This window comes from Oryctolagus cuniculus, chromosome 2 (genome assembly GCF_051225735.1).
Source record: "Oryctolagus cuniculus isolate XC-2025 breed Fujian yellow rabbit chromosome 2, ASM5122573v1, whole genome shotgun sequence".
In the NCBI taxonomy this organism is placed as follows: domain Eukaryota; kingdom Metazoa; phylum Chordata; class Mammalia; order Lagomorpha; family Leporidae; genus Oryctolagus; species Oryctolagus cuniculus.
In genome coordinates this window covers 117079557-117100152 of record NC_142868.1, presented here as the reverse complement: position 1 = coordinate 117100152, position 20596 = coordinate 117079557, and positions in this window count along the sequence as shown.

The window sequence follows — 20596 nt, the reverse complement described above, 5'->3', positions numbered from 1 at the left end:
AATACTATGTCTACTGCTAAAGACCTTAAAGGCAGATTTCATGAGATCTGTGAGCCGTTTCTGATTTTTGGAGCTTTTTTCAGATGTCTGTGATGTCTGGGAAGTAAGCTGCGTGTGCAGGCGGGGTCTCCCCGCCGTCGACTCTGGGTCAGAGTTGGTACATCTGAGGAGGTGTGATCAGCTCCTGAAAGCTGTGGGCTTTTCATCAAGTCTTTGAGTGACTTTTGCAATTTGATCAGAATTCCGTGTGGGTCATTAGGAGGAACTGTGTCCGTTTTAATAGGGTGTCGGCAAAGGTGGTGGCAGCAGCCCAGCTAGTGACTTCAGGTGTAGGAGAGGAAATGAGAGCATACACATCCTGTTCAGTGAGGAGTGGCTAAGGTATAAGAATGTCTTGGTGTCCTGGAGGGATCCGTGGTGTAGGGAACCAGGTGGTTTTTTGTTTTAATTTGAGCCAAGTTGGAAAGAGAGAAAGGGAATGGGCATGGACAATGCTCTCAGCATCCACCCTTCCTGGAGAGACAAGATAGGGATGGGTGGCAGGGTGTGAGCAGCTAGGGGCGGCTGCTGGGAGAATGAACAAGTAGTAGGCAGGAGAATGGCGGAGGTGTGTGGGGGGTGGCTAGGGGGGTTGTGAGCAAGGGTGGGAGTGCAGTGGTGCAGGCAGCCAGCTCCCTGACTCGGTGTAGATCCGGCCCTGGTCAGACACTGAGGATGGGGGAGAGAGCGTAGGTTTTGTTACACCCCATCCTCTCGCAAGCAGTGTAAAGCCATAGGATGGGTCCACTCTGGACTATGTCCCATTGATCCTGGAGCACGGACCATCAGATCTGTACATGAGCACAAGCTAAGTCTGGCCTCATTTTATAAACTTACAGTGTATTTCATGCCATCTAGATGAACTCAGTTACTATCTCTCCCAATCAAGAACCTCATCTTTTGAGAGTTCCAGGGATCCAGCTGAAAGCCCCAAGGTCAAAGATTCAGTTTAGAACTTTCTAAAGAATTGTCAGAGGCTCAAACCATTTGGTCAAAGTAAAAGTAAAGCTAATAGCTTTGGGACTCAGTTTTTCCAAGTAATTGGGACTCAGTGAAGAGAACAGAAAACTGCATGAAACTTTCCCCCAAGATGCGCATAACTTCTGTTGCTGAGTCAGTTACAAAAACAGAAAACCCTCATTTAGCACATGACATCAGCACATGATTTTATGAACACGTCATGCAGCAAAGAGGTATGGAATCAGACAATTTTGGGTTTTTTGAGGATTTTTTTGGAATTTTAAGATATAGGCGCTGACTTTAAAATAATTTTTAAATCTTATCTATCCTAATCTCTTGCAGCATTTAACATTCACAAACCTTTTTTTTTTTGAAGATTTATTTATTTATTTGAAAGGCAGAGTTACACAGAGAGAGAGGGAAAGGTAGAGAGAAGGAAAGCCAGAGAGAGAGAGAGAGAGAGAGAGAGAGAGGTCTTCCATTGGCTTGTTAACTCCCCAGTTGGCCACAAAGGCCAGAACTGCGCTGATCCGAAGCCAGGAGCCAGGAGCTTCTTCCAGGTCTCCCACGTGGGTGCAGGGGCCCAAGCACTTGGGCCATCTTCTACTGCTTTCCCAGGCCATAGCAGAGAGCTGGATCAGAGCAGGAGCAGTCAGGACTTAAATCCACACCCATATGAGATGCTGGCACTGCAGGTGGTGGTTTTATCCACTATGCCACAGCACCAGCCCCACACAAACCTTTTACAATATGCTTATCCTCTCATTTTTTTTTTTTGTATCAAAAAATTTTTCTCAAACATTTTCTTTTCCCATCTTCTGTCACCAAGAATATATTCTCACACGTATGGCTTCCTCCACAACTGTCTTTCCCACCTCCTGGCTCCTTTAATCTACATCATGAAACAATCTTCTAAATTAAGAGAACAAACTTTAAGAGAATATGTAGCAATTTAACCCATAGTTACCTTAAATCAGTTTTTGAATTTTGGAGGATTGAAGTAAAGGAGAGGTAAGTGATTTTTACACAATTATATTTTACTGAAGTGTTGTAAATCCCAGAAATCTCAGGAAAATCTTTAGCCACTGTTTTCATTTTTTCTTGACTGACACTGTCAAATATATTACCGGAGATGGCTGAAAAAGAGGTTGTTGTCTTTGCAGAAAAGGAATTCAGACAGAGTGGCAGTAGGCACGGTGGGAAGGTTTGATGGGGTAGGGGGTCCATCAGACACAGCCAGAGAGGGAAGGGATCCAGTCGTTTAGACTGGGCTAAGCAAGGCTACAGAGAATAAGGGAGAGAATGCACCTGACGGGTGAGTATCTCAGCAAAGAGCCGAGAGCTGAGCGCAATACAGAATGCGAGGTAGCCAAGGAAGAGTTCTCAAAGGGTGGCTGCTGGGGGTATGAGCAGGTAGTGGGGAGAGGAGGAGGGAGATCTGGGAGAACGAGGAGACCGAGGCATAGGCTGGGAAGGAGAGGCAGGTTTTTCAGCTGGGCGCTGAGGCAGCACACAGAAGAGGAGGAGGAGAGGAAGGAAGAGGAGGGGAAGGGGCATTATCTTATCGGCAGGATCAGAGCCAGGCTGAGACTTCAGAGATCTGACTTTTTCCCTAAGGAGGAGAATCTGATAGGTGACCGAGTGAAGGGCGATCACGGAGAAAGAGAAATAGGCCTGGGCGTGGGGAGCCTCAGACCATGTCCCGCTGAGATTGGTGAAGCTGTCTGAGTCTCTGAATGTGGAGGTCTACCGTGGCCTGTTGGGGCCCTTGTTGATGATTGTTATCTCCTTTACGTTGTGGCCAGACTGTGTTGCAGAAAAAGACGAGCCTCTGTGGCTTAGCTTTTCCTCCTGGTTACAGGGTCTTAAGGTTGTGGAAGAGACACGCAAGGGGTGAGTCCTTGAGTGGACGTAAGAATGAATGTGAAAAGGGGGAGGGGGTGGGTTCCAGAGTCAAAAATGGGAGGAGGAGGGAGAGAGTCCAGCATCCCCAGGCTCTTTCTCCCTATGAAAACGGTGAGATCGTCTCCTGAGTGTCTCCCAAGTGTCCCTGAGGTTAGAGAGGAGGCCAGGAGGGGCAGCTCCCCGGGCTGGAGGTGGGCCCCTGATCTAATGCTGGGGTTTCCACAAGATGGAGCAGAAATGTAGCAAGGCCCTCTGGACGGGACTCAAAAGAACTCACCTTTCCCAGATCCGTGGCCAGTGTGGCCTGTCTGGAGAGCAGCAGGGAGGGGGCACAGACTGGAGGTCTCAAAGTCACCTTCCCGGGTTTCAGCACCAATATGTTAGTGTTAAGATATAGGTCCAAAGAAGGCACGGAGACAACGGGTCAAGAGAGACAAGCTTTTTATTGTAGAAAGGACGCCATTGTTAAGTGAAGCAGGATTTCAGCCTGCCTGGCTAGACAGCAAGTGCGGAGGTCGGAAGTGAGGCTTAGCTCGCCCGGGTTGGGGGCAGTTGTCCTTTTAAGCTCTTTGCCTGGGAAGAGTCCGTGTATTCTCTCGGAGACCCACCTCCACCCCAATAAGTGGGCCTGGATGACAAAGAAGCCCCCACCGGCAGGTGTTTGTTGGAGTCAACAATGTACACTGTAAGGTCTCGTCAGCCCAGGATGTCCCTGCAAGGAGCAGTGAAAGTCAGAGTTCAGTTGGCAGAATCATAGGCAATGAAATCCCACAATGTTATCCCCCATTTTTTTTTTTTTTTGACAGGGAGAGTTAGACAGTGAGAGAGAGAGACAGAGAGAAAGGTCTTCCTTCCATTGGTTCACCCCCAAATGGCCGCAACAGCCAGCGCGCCCTGTGCCAATCTGCAGCCAGGAGTCAGGTGCTTCCTCCTGGTCTCCCATGCGGGTGCAGGGCCCAAGCACTTGGGCCATCCTCCACTGCACTCCTGGGCCACAGCAGAGAGCTGGACTGGAAGAGGGGCAACCGGGACAGAATCTGGCACCCCAACCTGGACTAGAACCCAGGGTGCTGGCGCCACAGGCGGAGAATTAGCCTAGTGAGCCGCAGCGCCGGCCCCCCCATTTTTACCAGGTTTGGAGTTAACCATTTGTGTCCCAATGGCCTAGCAAGACCTAACACTTGCTACCCCCTTTAAAAGGACTTGTTTACATTGGACCCACCTGGATAATCAAAGTCCATCTTCCTATCTCGAGTTCCTTAACTTAATATCATCAGCAATGTCCCTTTTTCCATTGAAAGAAAACATTCCCAGGTTCTGGGGATTAGGACATGGACATCTTTGGTGGACCACACCATCTGTTCAGCTGCAAGGGATAGCACCCAACCAAATGCAAGGAATAAGGGCTTTGCTTTCTCACAGAACAGGAAGTCTAGGGGTAGGAGATTCCTAAAGGCTGATTTGGTGGCTCTACCAAAGACCCTGGTTCTTTCTTTTTGCTCTACCATCCACCACTGTGCTTCCTCAGTGAATTATCTGTATCCTTTTTAATATTTGTTTCCTGGATGCAGCAGGTTAATGCCCTGGCCTGCAGTGCCGACATCCCATATGGACACCAGTTCGAGTCCTGGCTGCTCCAGTTCTGATCCAGTTCTCTGCTATGGCCTGGGAAAGCAGTGGAAGATGTCCCAAGTCCTTGGGCCCCTGCACCCGTGTGGGAGACCCGGAGGAAGCTCCTGGCTCCTGGCTTCGGATCGCCACAGCTCCGGCCATTGCGGTCATCTGGGGAATGAACCATCGGATGGAAGACCTCTCTCTCTCTCTGCCTCTCCTCTCTCTGTGTAACTCTGACTTTCAAATAAATAAATAAATCTTTAAAAAAAATTTGTTTCCTCCCACTCATGAGATGGATGCTGCAGCTCCAACCACCCCACTGTGACAAGCAGAAGGGGAACATCTCCTTCTAAATAGCCAAGATAGGACCAAGGCCACAAACAACCCCAGAATGACTTCATGGACTCTCTGGTCACAGACATCTCCCAAATCGCAGGACTTCGAAGGAACGTGAGTTTGTTTCCCACTCTTGCTCCCTGCTCTCTGTCCTCTCACTCCAGGTTCCAGAAGACAGAGCAGCCGGCACTGTGTGGCCACGTGGGCTTGTAAAGCCTCCAGCTGCAAGGGACACATTCAACTTGTATTCACAGTCCACTGGGCAGAGCAGCTCACTCATGACTCAGAGGGAGAAGGGACATGCCATCCTGCTCATGCCCAGAAGGCCAATACCTGAATTATGAGAGGACTTCAAAGATCTGAACTAAAAGATAGTTGACTCTGTGGCAATAGCCTTTTGAAATCCATGCACACTCATAATCTGCGAGCATCACTAGCGACTACTGAATTGCCCTCTGGCCGCCCTGTCCTTTGCAGACAGATGCACTCTTCACGCCTCAAGGAAGGCAACGCCAAGTCTGAGGTCCCTGGGGGCTGCACAGGGGTCTCTGCATCGAGCCAGGGTGTGGTTCTTCTTCATCCACACACCTGTAAGCTGAAAAGATAGATCAATATTTATTTGTTTGTTTATTTGAAAGAGCTACAGAGAAAGAGGGAGAGACAGACAGAGAAAGAGAGATTGTCCATCTGCTTGTTCACTCCCCAGATGGCTGCAGGAGCTTCTTCCACGTCTCTCATGAGGGTAGCAAGGGCCCAAGCACTGGGGCCATCTCCGCTGCTTTTCCCAGGCACATCAGCAGGGAGCCAGATCAGAAGTGGAGCAGCCGGAACATGAACCGGCGCCTATATGGTGTGCTGGCATCGCAAGCCACGGCTTTACCGGATACACCACAACACCACCCCTGAGCCCCCAAGTTCTTAAGTTACCTTCCACTGCAGGTAAGCACGAAGCAATGTGCATTCTCCAGCCTACCCTGGAAGACATGGGAGGAATGAGCTCATTGCCCTGTCTCCAGGACTAGAGAGGTGTGATCCTCCCAGGTGCCTTGAGTGGGAGAGCTGAAAGCACTTGCCAGCCAGCACGAAGGACTCCCACACCTCTTGTGATTTTTTTTTTAGTAGTAGTAAGGAAAAGTTACGTTGTCAAAGAAATGAGCCAGCTTTCTGAGAAAGATTGCAGGATGACGCCCGTGGAACCAGAGGGGCGATTCACCAACTAAGGATCACCCTGACCAGCCGCAGCATCAAGGCCCTGGACAAGCTGTGTGCTGCCTGGATCAGAGGCTCGGAGGAAAAGACTCTCACAGTGAAAGGACGAAGGAGGGGCCAGTGCCGTGGCGCACTAGGTTAATCCTCCGCCTGCAGCGCCGGCATCCCATATGGGCTCCAGTTCTAGTCCCGGTTGCTCCTCTTCCAGTCCAGCTCTCTGCTGTGGCCCGGGAGTGCAGTGGAGGTTGGCCCAAGTGCTTGGGCCCTGCACCCGCATGGGAGACCAGGAGAAGCACCTGGCTCCTGGCTTCAGATCGGTGCAGCTCTGGCCGTTGCGGCCATTGAGGGGCTGAACCAATGGAAGGAAAACCTCTCTCTCTCTCTCTGTCTCTCCCTCTCACTGTCTGTAACTCTACTTCTCAAATAAATAAAATCTTAAAAAAAAAAAAAAAAGAAAGAAAGAAAGAAAGGACGAAGGAAGAGTGCAGATGCCTACCAAGACTCTGGGAATGACTCCAAGACGTCGGTGCTGTCTGTTCTGGCTGAGTATTCACAAGGGACCCGTTGACTTGCACAGTCCTGAGACTGTGAAGCGGACTGATTCCATCAGCGCTGAGCCAGGAGCCCAGGTTGACATCACCATTGCAGATGCCTAAGCCAACCAACTACCTTGATAAACTGAGTATCAATCACTAAAACTATTAAAAGACAAAGACATGAAAAAGACAGTAAAATTGCCTTTGGGTCACCCCAGCTTACCTAGGTCTCGGATCAGCTGTGTCAGTGTCCCTGGACTGCCATAACAAATTCCCGCAAGCTGGGTGTGATCAGCAACTGATCTGGGGCCCGGGTCTGGAATCAGAGTCCTTCTGCAGGCTCCAGGGAGGACCCCCTCCTTGCCTCGGGACCCACGTGGCTCCCAGCAGGCCTGATGTTTCTCAGCGTCGCTGCACCACTTCAGTCTCTGCGTCCTCCTCATGTGGCCTTATTCCCTGTGTACTCTGTTTTCAAATCTCTCTCACCTCAGAAGGGCATAAGTCACTGGACTTGGGGCTCACTGTAACCCACTGAGCTCTCATCTCAACTTGCTACAGAGACCCTTATTCCAAATAGGCTCACGTTCCAGGTAGAGGTGAACTTTTTGGGGCACCGTAATACTCAGTACACTCACCCAAAGCTGATTTCTGACAAGTGAGAAAGAGACAGATGAAACTGGTTTCCATATTAACTGTGCACCACAGCAACCTAGGGATTTTGTTTTGTTTTGTTTCTTTGACACTTAGTGGAACACACACATACACCCACACACACACCAGCTGATAAATCTAATTTCTAGTGGCAGGGCCCAGGCATGTGCACTTTTAAAACCCCTCTCCAGCCCACCCCAAGTGCAGCCATGGCTCAGGCTCCGTGGTTCTCAATATCAATTTTCTGATTTTGACCACTGTATTGTGAATATTTCAGTTAATACTCTTGTTTAAAGAGTGTCAATTGTCAAGTCAATAACAGGAGTCACTGCGCACTTACTCCCCATGCAGGATCTCTGTCCTTAATGTGTTGTACAATGTAAATTAATGCTATAACTAGTACTCAAACAGTACTTTACACTTTGTGTGTCTATGTGGGTGCAAACTGTTGAAATCTTTACTTAATTTATACTAAATTGATCTTCTGTATATAAAGAGAATTGAAAATGAATCTTGAGGTGAATGGAATGGGAGAAAGAGCAGGAGATGGGATGGTTGCGGGTGGGAGGGAAGTTATGAGGGGGGAGCCACTGTAATCCATAAGCTGTACTTTGGAAATTTATATTTATTAAATAAAAGTTAAAAAAAAAAACTCTTGTTTAGTGAGCAAACTGAAGTGTTTAGGGGCCAAAGTGCAGCATACTCCCAGAGAAAAAGAAGTGTGTGCATATGTGTGCGCACACACAGGGAGAAAGGGAATAAAGTGTAAAACGTGGCTTCCCCAGACAGTCCATGATAGCCAGGGCTTTTTTCAGTTATAAATAATGAAAACCAATTTGACCTTCTCTCCACATCGGCTCTGAAAACTTAAAGCCTTGGACATCCTACAGGGGGAATAAGGAGTGTGGATCGGGAACACAGAGACCAGCTGTTCTACTTCTGTAGCTCTTCCCTCCCCCCCTCTCCCCCCACTTCCCCTGCTCTTCCCTCCCTCTCCCCTCTGTCCCTCCCCTCCTGTCTCCACAGCAGCCCTGACCTCATGGCAGACCTAATTCCCCCACCAGGCAGAAAACGCGGCAACCAGCAGTTCCCAAGCCTCACGTCCTTCACCTTCAGCCACCAGAAGCTACCTTAGATGGTTCCTCATTTCCAGTTGCAATAATTCCAGGAGAGGAATTTGATTGGCTTAGTGTGAGTCAGGTGCCCCCACGTGACCAACCCTCTGGAAGGGGGGAGGGTACCACAGGAAACCACATAGAGGCAGGGTATTCAGTGGGAAGATGGCACCCGCCCACCACGCCACCCAGCTGCCTCGTGGGATGGTTTCAACAGGTACTACGTCCACATCCTGAAATCCAACCCCAGTGCTTTCCCCTGTGGCTTCAGCCTGCAGGCAGTGTGTTGAGCCCAGGAGCCCTTCCCCTATTACAGGGGCTTCTAAACTGCCCTACCTGGCAAAGCCCACAAAATCTGTCTGCTGGGGCTTCTCCATCAAGGCCATCAATAGGAGGTCAAAGGACACAGGGTAAATGCGCCAGCTTCTTCCGCACCAGGCTCAGACATCCGTCCCTGACGAGATGTCAGGGGAAAATCTGGAGACAAAGAACCAGGGTCCTGGATGGGCATCTGGCACAGCAGTGCTGGTGCCACTAGGGATGCCCAACCCATACCGGAGTGACTAGGCTTGAATCTCAACTCCACTTCCAAGTCTAGCTTCCTATTAATGTGTACCCTGGGAGGTAGCAGGTAATGGTGCAGGTGATGGGGTCCCTGGCACCCACCTGGGAGACCTGGATTGAATTCTAGGCTCCTGGCTTTGGCGTGCCCCAGCCCTGGCTCCTGTGGCTTTTTTAGGAATGAACCAGTAAATGGAAGATCTCTGTCTGTAACTGCCTTTCAAATAGAATGAAAATAAATTATTTTTTTTAAAGAGCCAGGGTGTTCACAGTTGGACCACAAAGGGAGAATGAAAGAAGCCAGTGGTCATGGGCCTATGAGAAGGATATAGTGACCCCAGCGGCCTGGGGATGGCATCTGGGTTTATCCCCAAAGTTGGTCCTATAGTCCTAGGCCCTGGGTACAGAAGTACAAGTCCCAAGTACACACTGTGGCTGGCTTCACTCTGTTCTGCTCTGGCCCCTTGCACAAGACACTGAGAGTGAGCTGCCTTTGCGGGGGCTCCGGGCATCAGGACACGGCTGGCTGTGTGCACCGGCAGGCGGGCTGCTTGAAGCCGCACTACAGCTGAGTGACCAGCAATGTTACCTGACTCGCCCAGGGGCACATGGCTCTCGATGGCCTCCCAAATGACAGCGCTGGGAGTCACTTCCCACAGCACATGCCGCAGATGGCACTGACCCGGGACCTCCATGAACTTAATAGAGGCTGCTTTTATGGAGGCCTGGGGCACAAAGGCTGCCCTCCAGGGTTCTGGGCTCTACAGCGAGGCACAGCCTGTCCTCGCTGACACTCCGGGTATTTTGTAGAAATCACGGAACCATAAAATGTCAGAACTGGGGGCACCTGAGGGATTGTCCCATCAGTGCCTTCTTTTCTGATGAGGACAATGTCAAGAACTACGGCCACTTGAGGAGGGGAAAATGCAGGAATCAGGGAAAGGTAATTTCCAGCGCCCCACCCCCACCCTGATTCCCAGTACACCCCAGTCTGAGTGCTCTGGAGTCCCAGTGAAGGCCAGAGCTCAGGTTCACTGGCCTGTGCCTCACCCAACTGTGCGTTGGCCCCTGAGGAGCCCCTGCTCCCCAGGAATCCACGCCACATGGATGTGGGGAGCAACTCGGACTAGACTAAGTTACTGGAATTAAGACTTATTCTATGCATCTGCTCTCCCACAATATGGCGCTGGGAGAGGAGAAAACAGCTTCTACGCAGCTGCCTCTTGCCAACTTGAGTGATGACCTTCAGGAGCTGATCCTGCTCCTGATTGGAGGAGAGCAGCGTACTCGGCGTGTGGGCAGCCGAGTTGGGATTGGCGGAGGAGGACTATAAAGGAGGAGAGAGACGGCATGCACCAGGAACATCTAAGGGGAACATCTATCTGAAGGAACACCTGTGCAGCCCCCGAGAGAGCCTGCCGGCGGTGTGCCGCTCCCCCGCGGAAGTGGGGAATGTGGCAGGGGGAACCACCCTTCCACGGAGGTGGAAGGGTCGGTAGCCAACCCGGAAAGAACCAGCAGCAAACCCGGGGAGGGCCGAGCAGACGAAAGAACAGCGCAGGGTCCTGTGTCGTTCCTCCACGAAGAGGGGGAGCGACACATGGAGGCATGGAGGTACCTGTGTGTGGTACATCTTGTGGCCATTCTAGCCTCTTCTCCCCTGGGCTTGAGGGCAGCCCTGTTCTTTCCAACCTTCTTATAAGAATTAGTCTCCAGGAGGTTGTCCTTAGAAGAAAAACTATACAGGAATCAATAGTTTGGGACCAAAGCAGATTTGGGCCAGGAGTTTGCAGTCAGCTGGAGTCTCCCATTTATCTCCAGTGGTGTTTAAATTTCTTTTCCAAGGTGACTGAGAACCATGACTGCTAGGAGCTTACTGTGTGGGCTTTCTGTTGCCTCCCCCACGACATGCTCCTCATTTCGCTCTCCGTAGCCTCTGATTTCCTGGGGAACATGTGCTTGTCACTCTGAGAAGGCTTTGGAGGATACAGGTGACCCAACCAGTTCAGAACGACCCAGGGGGCATTCTGGTTCTGCAGTAAGCAGACAATACCAAGGACTGCAGCAATCATTTTGCTACCCAGAAGAAAGTCCGCCTGAGGGCAGAGTTGATAGAACACACAGAGCTGAAAGAACCGCAGAGAAAGGGAGCGGGAGTCCTGATCAAACTGCACCTGAAGCCCACCGACCTCTGTGCTTGTCAGTCAAGTGAGTTGACACTTCATTGTTTAAGCGACCTTGAGTTGGGTTTTTTTTAATTCATTGTGACTCAAAATAACTGCATAGGTTCACCTATCTGAAATGACACTGGTATTCTAGAGTATGTACCTGTTACTGTATCATTGCATAGTAATTATTTAATGTCCAGGATAAGGAGTGCTGATGAAGACGTACCTTGGATTTCAGAAAAATTGGAGATTACCAAGTGGGAATAAAGGAAGGAAAGAGGTTTCTGTTGGGTGTGAATTTATTTCAGATTCTCAATGTCATCAAAAATTCACCAAAACAACCAGATAGGTGACCAGTTGAGTGCAGGAGTTAGGCGAGAGGGGGCCACTTGAATGCTGGCAGAGAACCTGAAACATGCTCTCTTGTTTTTCAGAGGAAACCTCACCTTGCAGAACCGTCCTCAGAGGCAGGCCAGACCTCCAGGAAGAAAGCTGCAAGAAACCAATCTAAAGTCAGGTGTTTTTTTTTTTTTGTTTTGTTTTGTTTTGTTTTTTGACAGGCAGAGTGGACAGTGAGAGAGACAGAGAGAAAGGTCTTCCTTTTCCATTGGTTCACCCCCCAATGGCTGCTGCAGCCGGCGCACCGCACTGATCAGAAGCCAGGAGCCAGGTGCTTCTCCTGGTCTCCCATGCAGGTGCAGGGCCCAAGGACTTAGGCCATCCTCCACTGCACTCCCGGGCATACAATGTATGAAGATAGAGCTGCTTAGGCAAAAATAGCCCTCCCAGTCCCCCTTTTCTACATCCTTGCTATGAAAGCCCTGGTAAACTGCTTATCAAAGAGGCAGTTTCTTGGGGCCTGTGGTGGGATGCAGTGAGTTAAGCTGCTGCTTGCAGTGTTGGCATCCATATCCCATATTGGAGTGCTGATCTGAGTCCCTGCTGCTCTGCTTCTGATCTGGCTTCCTGCTCATACACCTGGGAAGGCAGCAGACAATGGCCCCAAGTATTTGGGCCTCTGTCACCCACCTGGTGACATGGATGGAGTTTCTGGCTCCTGTCCCCTGTGTTCTGGTTTCATCCTGGCCCAGACCTGGCTGTTGGGTTCATTCTGGGAGTGAACCAGCAGACGAAAGTTCCCTCTCTCTCCCTCCAACCCTCGTGTGTGTCTATGTCTCTGTGTGTGTATGTGTGTGTGTGTGTCCTCCTGTGTGTCTCTCTCTCTGCTGCTCTTTCAGAGAAATAAATATTTTATAAAACGGTAGTTTTCCACTATCTCCTTTATATGTCACAAGTAAATAAAGTTTTCCTCTGAGCAGCTTCCACTTGAGATTGATTACTTAGTGACACTCCAAGTGAACAACCCACTGTGTCCACTAACAGATCAAAGCTGGAGTACGTATAACATATACCCAGTGAAGTACAAGCAGCCAAAGAATGAGAAAACACTAACAGTAGCAGAGATGGAATCCAAGTCTGGCTGGAAGGCTTTAAGAGGCTCCTACAGAAAACATTTAAAGTGAAATAAGAAATTTTTGTAAAGGGGTCCACTGTTCCTTGGAGAATTAATCTTTCTACCTCTATTTATCTTGACCCCCTGGTATGTGACCAAATAAAAAGTAACTCTCAGAATGCTAGGTGCAAAGTCCAGGTGGAAATTCAGGTCTACAAGTCAAAGATGATGAAGAAGATGAGCTGTTTAAGTGAAGTTCAAGTTGATTATCTATCAAGAAGACAAAATGGGCAATAGATTCAAAAAGGATAGTGGGATCATGACCTGGAGGTTTCCATTAGCAAATCAGAAGCCCCAGTACTTATCCAAAAGAGAAGCAAAAGCAGAGACCTAAATATCCCAGGGAGGCAGTTCCATGCAGCCTCATGCATTGTATGAATTGCAAACAGGAACAAATGCAGACAGGTCAGTTTTACTAACTGAGGGAAGCAGCTCAAAGTCAAAGGTGTGATGACAGGCATCAACAGGCAAAAGCCAGGGGGTCTGCAAAGACGCAACGATACAAGATGGAAATGCAAGAGTAACTGTGGCAACAGTAACTGCAACAGCCACAGGCGAGCCTTGTGTCATAGGAACACAACCCAGGCACCCGCTGACAGAGGCAGGGCAACCATGTTATGTTAATGTATGTCTACACGCACTACTTCCAGATAAGACAACTCGTCAGTAGATAAACCATGGCCAGGAAGACACAGAAGACTAGAACCAAGATGAACCACGACTAGAACTGTGGGGAGCAAACCGGATTAGACTGAGTTACTGGAATTAAGACTTATTCTGTGCATCTGCTCTCCCACAATATGGCGCTGGGAGAGAAGAAAACAGCTTTTACACAGCTGCCTCCAGTTCAACCAATAAACTGTAGGACTTGCTACTGATTGGAGGAGAGCAGCGTACTCGGCGTGTGGGCAGCCGAGTTGGGATTGGCAGAGGAGGACTATAAAGGAGGAGAGAGACGGCATGCACCAGGAACATCTAAGGGGAACATCTGAGGGAACACCTGTGCAGCCCCCAAGAAAGCCGGCCTGCGGTGTGCCGCTCCCCTGCGGAAGTGGGGAATGTGGCCAGGGGGAACTGCCCTTCCACGGAGGTGGAAGGGATAGTAGCCAACCCGGGAAGAACCAGCAGCAAACCCAGGGAGGGCCGAGCAGACGAAAGAACAGCGCAGGGTCCTGTGTCGTTCCTCCACGAAGAGGGGGAGCGGCATAATGGTGCCATGACTCGGATATGAAGCCTAGGCAGGGTTTAGTGTCGCTCCTCCACGAAGACGGGGAGCGACATAATGGTGCCGTGACTCGGATAGGAAACCTAGGACGGATAGGAAACTTAGGAGGGAAGAAACGGGAAGAAGTGGAAAATATCGGAGAGAGAGACTAGCAAACAGCCTAGGGAAAATATCGGAGAGAGAGACTAGCAAACAGCCTAGGGAAAAGCCGGACGAAAAGGTGCCGGAAGAAGTTATTGAAAGCCTAGGCATAGACTCAGATACGGACTACGGGGGGAAGCTGGGAGAAATCTCTAAGGTCGAAAGCGAAAGTGAAAGCTAGAACAAACAGACTCGGATATGGACTGTGGGGAGAGGCCAGGAGAAATGAGGGAGGAGTATTGTTGGAGGAAAGCTTGGGGAAACATACCGGGTAGAGAAAAATGTTAGGGAAATTGAAGCCGCGGGGGGCAGGCCAAGGCGGAAACGAAAGCCACTTTGGGATTCTCAAGTTAGCCCGGGAATGGGGGGCGAAAAGTTGAAACCAGAAGCGGAAACGTAAGCCGGATTGGGATTCGTTCTGATTAGCCCGGGGAGCAAAGGACGGGAAGCCAAACCGTGGGGCAGAGACGTAAGCTGGGTTGAATTCGCCAGGCTAGCCCGGGGAACTTGGATTGAATGCTAGTGGTGGAGACGCAAGCTACACTGTGTGACTCGCGGAAGCCGCCGCGTGCAGAGAGAGCACGGGGCGTGAATAGATAGGGAACGCGGGGCTGGCGCGAGGCCGTGGTTCAGACGCGAAAGGGCTAGTGAGAGACCGCGGAGTGTGCGCGCGAAGCCGAGCCGCGCAGATGAGAGAGGCGCGGGCTGAAGCGGCTCAGAGCCGGCGAGGCGCCGAGAAGCAGCCTCGGGGCGGAGCCCGCTGGCGGGGCGAGGCGCCGGGAAGCCGCACGGAGCCGTGAAGCTGCCGGCAGGGCGAGGCGCCGGAAAGCTGCAGGGATAAGAGAAATAGAAGTTTAGAAGTAAAGTGAGAGAAATAGGAATGCTGGAAGATAGAAGTAAAATGGGAGAAATAGGAATGCCCGGAGATAGAGAAATAGAGAAATAGAAAGGCCTCCCCTCAACATGGCAATGAGAAAGCTTGGATTCGGTCTGCCCGATTAGTGAGGCGATGAGCACCTGCGGTGGCTAGCAGCTTATGTGCCGCAGGTCACCGAAGACAGGCACGAATTAACATCAGAAAGGCCTCCCCACAATACTGCAATTAGAAGGCTTGGATTCGGTCTGCCTGATTAGGGAGGCGGTGAGCACCTGCGGGCGGCTAGCAGCTTATGCGCCGCAGGTCACCGAAGACAGGCACGTTATCAACACCAATAAGTCACCCCACAACATGGCAATGAGAAAGCTTGGATTCGGTCTGCCTGATTAGTAAGGCGGTAAGCGCCAGCAGGCGGCTCGACCAAAGTATGAGCCGCAGGTCACCGAACACAGGCACGCATCAGCGCCTAAAAACCTCCTCACAACATGGCGAAGAGAGGACCCGGATTCGGTTTGCCTGATTGATAGGACTTGTAAGAACCTGTGGCAACTCTAGCAAGTAGAGCAGAGTATGTGCCGCGAGACACTGAAGACAGGCGCGTATCAACGCCAAAAATAAAAAGAAAGGGGGATCTGTGGGGAGCAAACCGGATTAGACTGAGTTACTGGAATTAAGACTTATTCTGTGCATCTGCTCTCCCACAATATGGCGCTGGGAGAGAAGAAAACAGCTTTTACACAGCTGCCTCCAGTTCAACCAATAAACTGTAGGACTTGCTACTGATTGGAGGAGAGCAGCGTACTCGGCGTGTGGGCAGCCGAGTTGGGATTGGCAGAGGAGGACTATAAAGGAGGAGAGAGATGGCATGCACCAGGAACATCTAAGGGGAACATCTGAGGGAACACCTGTACAGCCCCCAAGAAAGCCGGCCTGCGGTGTGCCGCTCCCCTGCGGAAGTGGGGAATGTGGCCAGGGGGAACTGCCCTTCCACGGAGGTGGAAGGGATAGTAGCCAACCCGGGAAGAACCAGCAGCAAACCCAGGGAGGGCCGAGCAGACGAAAGAACAGCGCAGGGTCCTGTGTCGTTCCTCCACGAAGAGGGGGAGCGGCATAATGGTGCTGTGACTCGGATGTGAAGCCTAGGCAGGGCTTAGTGTCGTTCCTCCACGAAGAGGGGGAGCAACAAGAACCATCTGTTGTTCCCTGGAGAAATCAGCGGTTGAACTTCAAGAACACCTGTGCAACATATAGGACAATTACCCACATGCATGCTCAAACTAGGAATCATGTAAGCTAGGCTGCAGGGAACTCAGTTTCATGTTAGTGCTCATCAAGTCATTTCTGTGTTTCCAAAAAGACTTGATTTAGACTCTGATACACAGACAAGTTACCTTAGTGCCCAGGTGTATAAACATCTGTGAGGACTATCCTTTTTTTAACTTTTATTTAATAAATATAAATTTCCAAAGTACAGTTTATGGATTACAATGGCTTCCCCCCCCCATAACTTCCCTCCCACCCGCAACCCTCCCATCTTCCGCTCCCTCTCCCATTCCATTCACATCAAGATTCATTTTCAATTTTCTTTATATACAGGAGATCAATTTAGTTCTCTCCTCCCTTCAGAGAAAGGTACCTCCTTCTTTGATGGCCCGTTCTTTCCACTGGGATCTCACTCGCAGAGATCTTTCATTTAGGTGTGTGTGTTTTTTTGTTGTTGTTGTTGTTTTTTTTTTTTTTTTTTTTTTTTTTTTTTTTTTTTTTTTTTGCCAGAGTGACTTGGCTTTCCATGCCTAAAATACTCTTCAGCCAGATCTGAATGCCTTAAGGGCTGATTCTGAGGCCAGAATGCTGTTTAAAACATCTGCCATTTTATGAATCTGCTGTGTATCTCGCTTCTCATGTTGGATCGTTCTCTCCTCAATTCTATCAGATAGTATTAGCAGACACTAGTCTTTTTTTCTTTTCTTTTCTTTTCTTTTCTTTTTTTTTTTTTTTTTTTTTGACAGGCAGAGTGGATAGTGAGAGAGAGAGAGACAGAGAGAAAGGTCTTCCTTTTGCCGTTGGTTCACCCTCCAATGGCCGCCACGGCTGGCGCGCTGCGGCCGGCGCACCGCGCTGATCCGAAGGCAGGAGCCAGGTGCTTCTCCTGGTCTCCCATGGGGTGCAGGGCCCAAGCACCTGGGCCATCCTCCACTGCCTTCCCAGGCCATAGCAGAGAGCTGGCAGGGAAGAAGGGCAACCGGGACAGAATCCGGCACCCCAACCGGGACTAGAACCCGGTGTGCCGGCGCCACAAGGTGGAAGATTAGCCTATTGAGCCGCAGCGCTGGCCAGCAGACACTAGTCTTGTTTATGTGATCTCTTTGATTCTTAGACTTATCATTATGATCAATTGTGAACTGAAATTGATCACTTGGACTAGTGAGATGGCATTGGTGCATGGCACCTTGATGGGATTGAATTGGAATCCCCTGGCACGTTTCTAACTCTACCGTTTGGGGCAAGTCAGATTGAGCATGTCCCAGATTGTACCTTTCCTCCCTCTCTTATTCCCACTCTTATATTTAACAGAGATCACTTTTCAGTTAAATTTAAACACTTAAGAATAATTGTATGTTAATTACAGAATTCAACCAATAGTATTAAGTAGGACAAAAAAATACTAAAAGGGACAAAGTATTAAGTTGTTCATCAACAGTCAGGACAAGGGCTGATCAAGTCATTGTTTCTCATAGTGGAGGACTATCCTTAATACTGGATATTTTAAAAAGACTTATTTTATCTATGTGAAAGGCAGTTAGAGAGAGAGAGGGAGAAATGGAGAGACCTTCCATCCACTGGTTCACTCCTCAAAGTGGCTGCAGTGGCCAGGTCTAGACTGAGCCTGGAACTCCAGCTGGGTCTCTCACATGGGAGTTGAGTGTTAATGCAGAGCATGTCTACACCTGGTACTTTCGTCTAATTTTCAATTTTCTAACCCTTTATTTTTCCATTAAGGATGATTTATTATCCTCAAATAAATGTGATTCTTCAAAAAACTCTCAGGTCCTTCTCCAAATTCATTTTTTAGTTTATTTATTTGAAATGCTAAGTGACAGGGAGTGAGGGGAAAGAGAGAGAGAGAGAGAGAGAGAGAGAGAGAGATATCTTCCATCTGCTGGTGTACTCCACAAGTGGCCACAATGGATGAGGCTGGACCAAGATGAAGCCAGAAGCAAGGAACTCCATCTGGGTCTCCCACATGGGTAGCACTGGAGCAAGCACTTGGGCCATCTTCTGTTGCTTTCCCAAGTACATTAGTAGGGATCTAGATCAGAAGTAGAGCAGCCAGGACTCCAACCAGTGCTCCGATATGGGATGCCGGTGTGGTGGACAGAAGCGTAACCATGCACCACAACATTGGCCCCTACCTTTGCTTCTTTTCTTTTTCTTCCACACGGAAACAGTCACTGTGTTTTGAGAACTCTCCTTCCATGAGCTTTGACTTCCTCCTCTACTTTCCATTTCCTCTGCCACCAAAGGCAGCTTAAACTCTGCAAAGCACTGTACTGCCCAGCTCTCTCGCCTGTCCCAGTAAATCCTGGACACTACCAGACTAATGAACTTAACAGGGACATGAAGTTGAGCTCATTGTGTGGGAGGACCATTTTGATTTTTCATCAAAATAAGAATGGCAGAAAGACAGCTCCCTAAGTAAGGATAAAGTCATTGAATAGGCCAGGAAATCATTCCCAGGAGGTGTGTTTCTAGTCACTGCTGACAACTACAGTATTTGGTCTCTGTCACCACGGGCTACCTGCACAGTGACTGGCGCCTGGGCTTGACCAACAGCCAGTGTGCTCTTTCTCAAGGGCAGAGTGGAAGAGCAGAAGCCTGGTGAGAGAGGAACCCCTGGAGGCAGGCGGGAAAGGTGGAAGACAGTGACCGTGTGATGGTCTTTGAGGAAACAGGGTAGAACTAGGTGTAAATATTATGAGGTCTGGCATGGTTTGGCTCCTGAACTCAGAAGCCGATGATACTCAGAGAGTGAGACGTAGTCCAATTGTGCTATTTAGGAGATGAGCCTGGTGGCAGGGACTTAGGTCATGGTAGGTGAGCCCTCAGTAGGCAGGTCCTGCAAGAGGATTGGCTGTGGAAGCTGAATGGGGTGCAGATTCTCTCTGCTTCCTGGCTCACCATGTGATCTGCATGCACTCCACCATCGCCATCCTCACCACACACTAAACCAGTGGGGACCCACCCAATTTTAAAGAGTTGAACCTCCAAAACTCTAAGCTAAATAAACATTTTCCCTTTATAAAGTTAGCTTCTCACAGGTGTTTGTTATAATAATGAAAATGTAATGTTAAAAATTGCTACCAGAAGCAAGGTCCTAACTACTAACCACAGCTGAAGATGTGGGGGAGCCACTGGGGTTGGTTTTATTGGAGAAGGTTAGAAGAGTTTGCAGGACTGGCACTGTGGCATAGCGGGTAAAGCCACGGCCTGCAGTACTGGCATCCCATATGGGTGCTGGTTCAAGTCCCGGCTGCTCCACTTCCGATCCAACTCTCTGCTGTGGCCTGGGAAAGCAGTAGAAGATGGCCCAAGTCCTTGGGCCCCTGCACCCATGTGGGAGACCCAGAAGAAACTCCTGGTTCCCAGCTTCGGATTGGCACAGCTCCAGCTGTTGCAGCCATCTAGAGAGTGAACTAGCGGATGGAAGACCTCTCTGTCTGGCTTTCTGTAACCCTGCCTTTCAAATAAATAAATTAAAAAAAAAAGTTTGGAGGGGGAGAAAGCCTAGACTGCTATCGTGGTGTTACAGCAGTTCTGGTGAGGGCTCAGAAACCTGCATGTTCGCAAAAATATGGGCGGCGAAGCCACGCTGCTGTTTCAGATGGAAAACAGAATTCTATTGGGAATTAGACTAAAAGTCATCCTTGTCACACTGTGACAAAGGACCTGGCTGTACTGCATCTCTGTCCTGAGGCTTGACAGAAAGTTGAACTTAAAGAAGATGGATGCTTATTTGGTGGAGATTTCAAAACAGCATCACCTGGGACCAGCGCTGTGGCTCAAGGAGGCCCAGGTACAGTTTGTGCTGACTGTAGAGCTTGGCACCATCATGTGATGCTGGTTTTGTAGGCGTGCAGACTGCAAGAGTTATGGGGTCGTGGTGGCTTCCACCAAGATTTCAAAACAAGGCCTTGGAAGGCAGGCAGAGTGCAGCATATGCGTGGAGCCTCTGTGTGGAGAATATGATGGGGTGATGCCTCGGGGAGCCGTGAGAGTGAAGCTGATACGGAAAGGCCTGAAAGGGAGAGGTGCCAGCAACATGAAGCAGCCACTTGGGAAAGCTGCAAGCCGCGTGCCCCGTGAACCTTGGGAAGCCACACGCATCAGCGTGCAGTCACGTGGCCAGAGACCAGCAGAGCCATGGAGGCCTCCGCCTCGGCTTCCAAGGATGACCCAGACAAGCTGGGGGGCCCAGCACAGACCTGCTGCCAGGGCAGAGCCACTGAAGGAAGTCCCCCAGGACAATACTGAGTGGAAATGCGGGCTCAGAGCTACACGATAGAGAGTCCCACCAGGGCGATGCCTAGTGGAGCTACAGAAATGAGACTCCAACCTGCGAGTACTGAAGCTTGGCCTGCAGCCAGCAAAGCCACAGGAGCAGGGCTGCCCACATCCCTGGGGCCCCACCTGTCACAGTGTGCCCTGGCTGACAGACATGGGGCTTTAGGATCTACTGTTTGGGTTT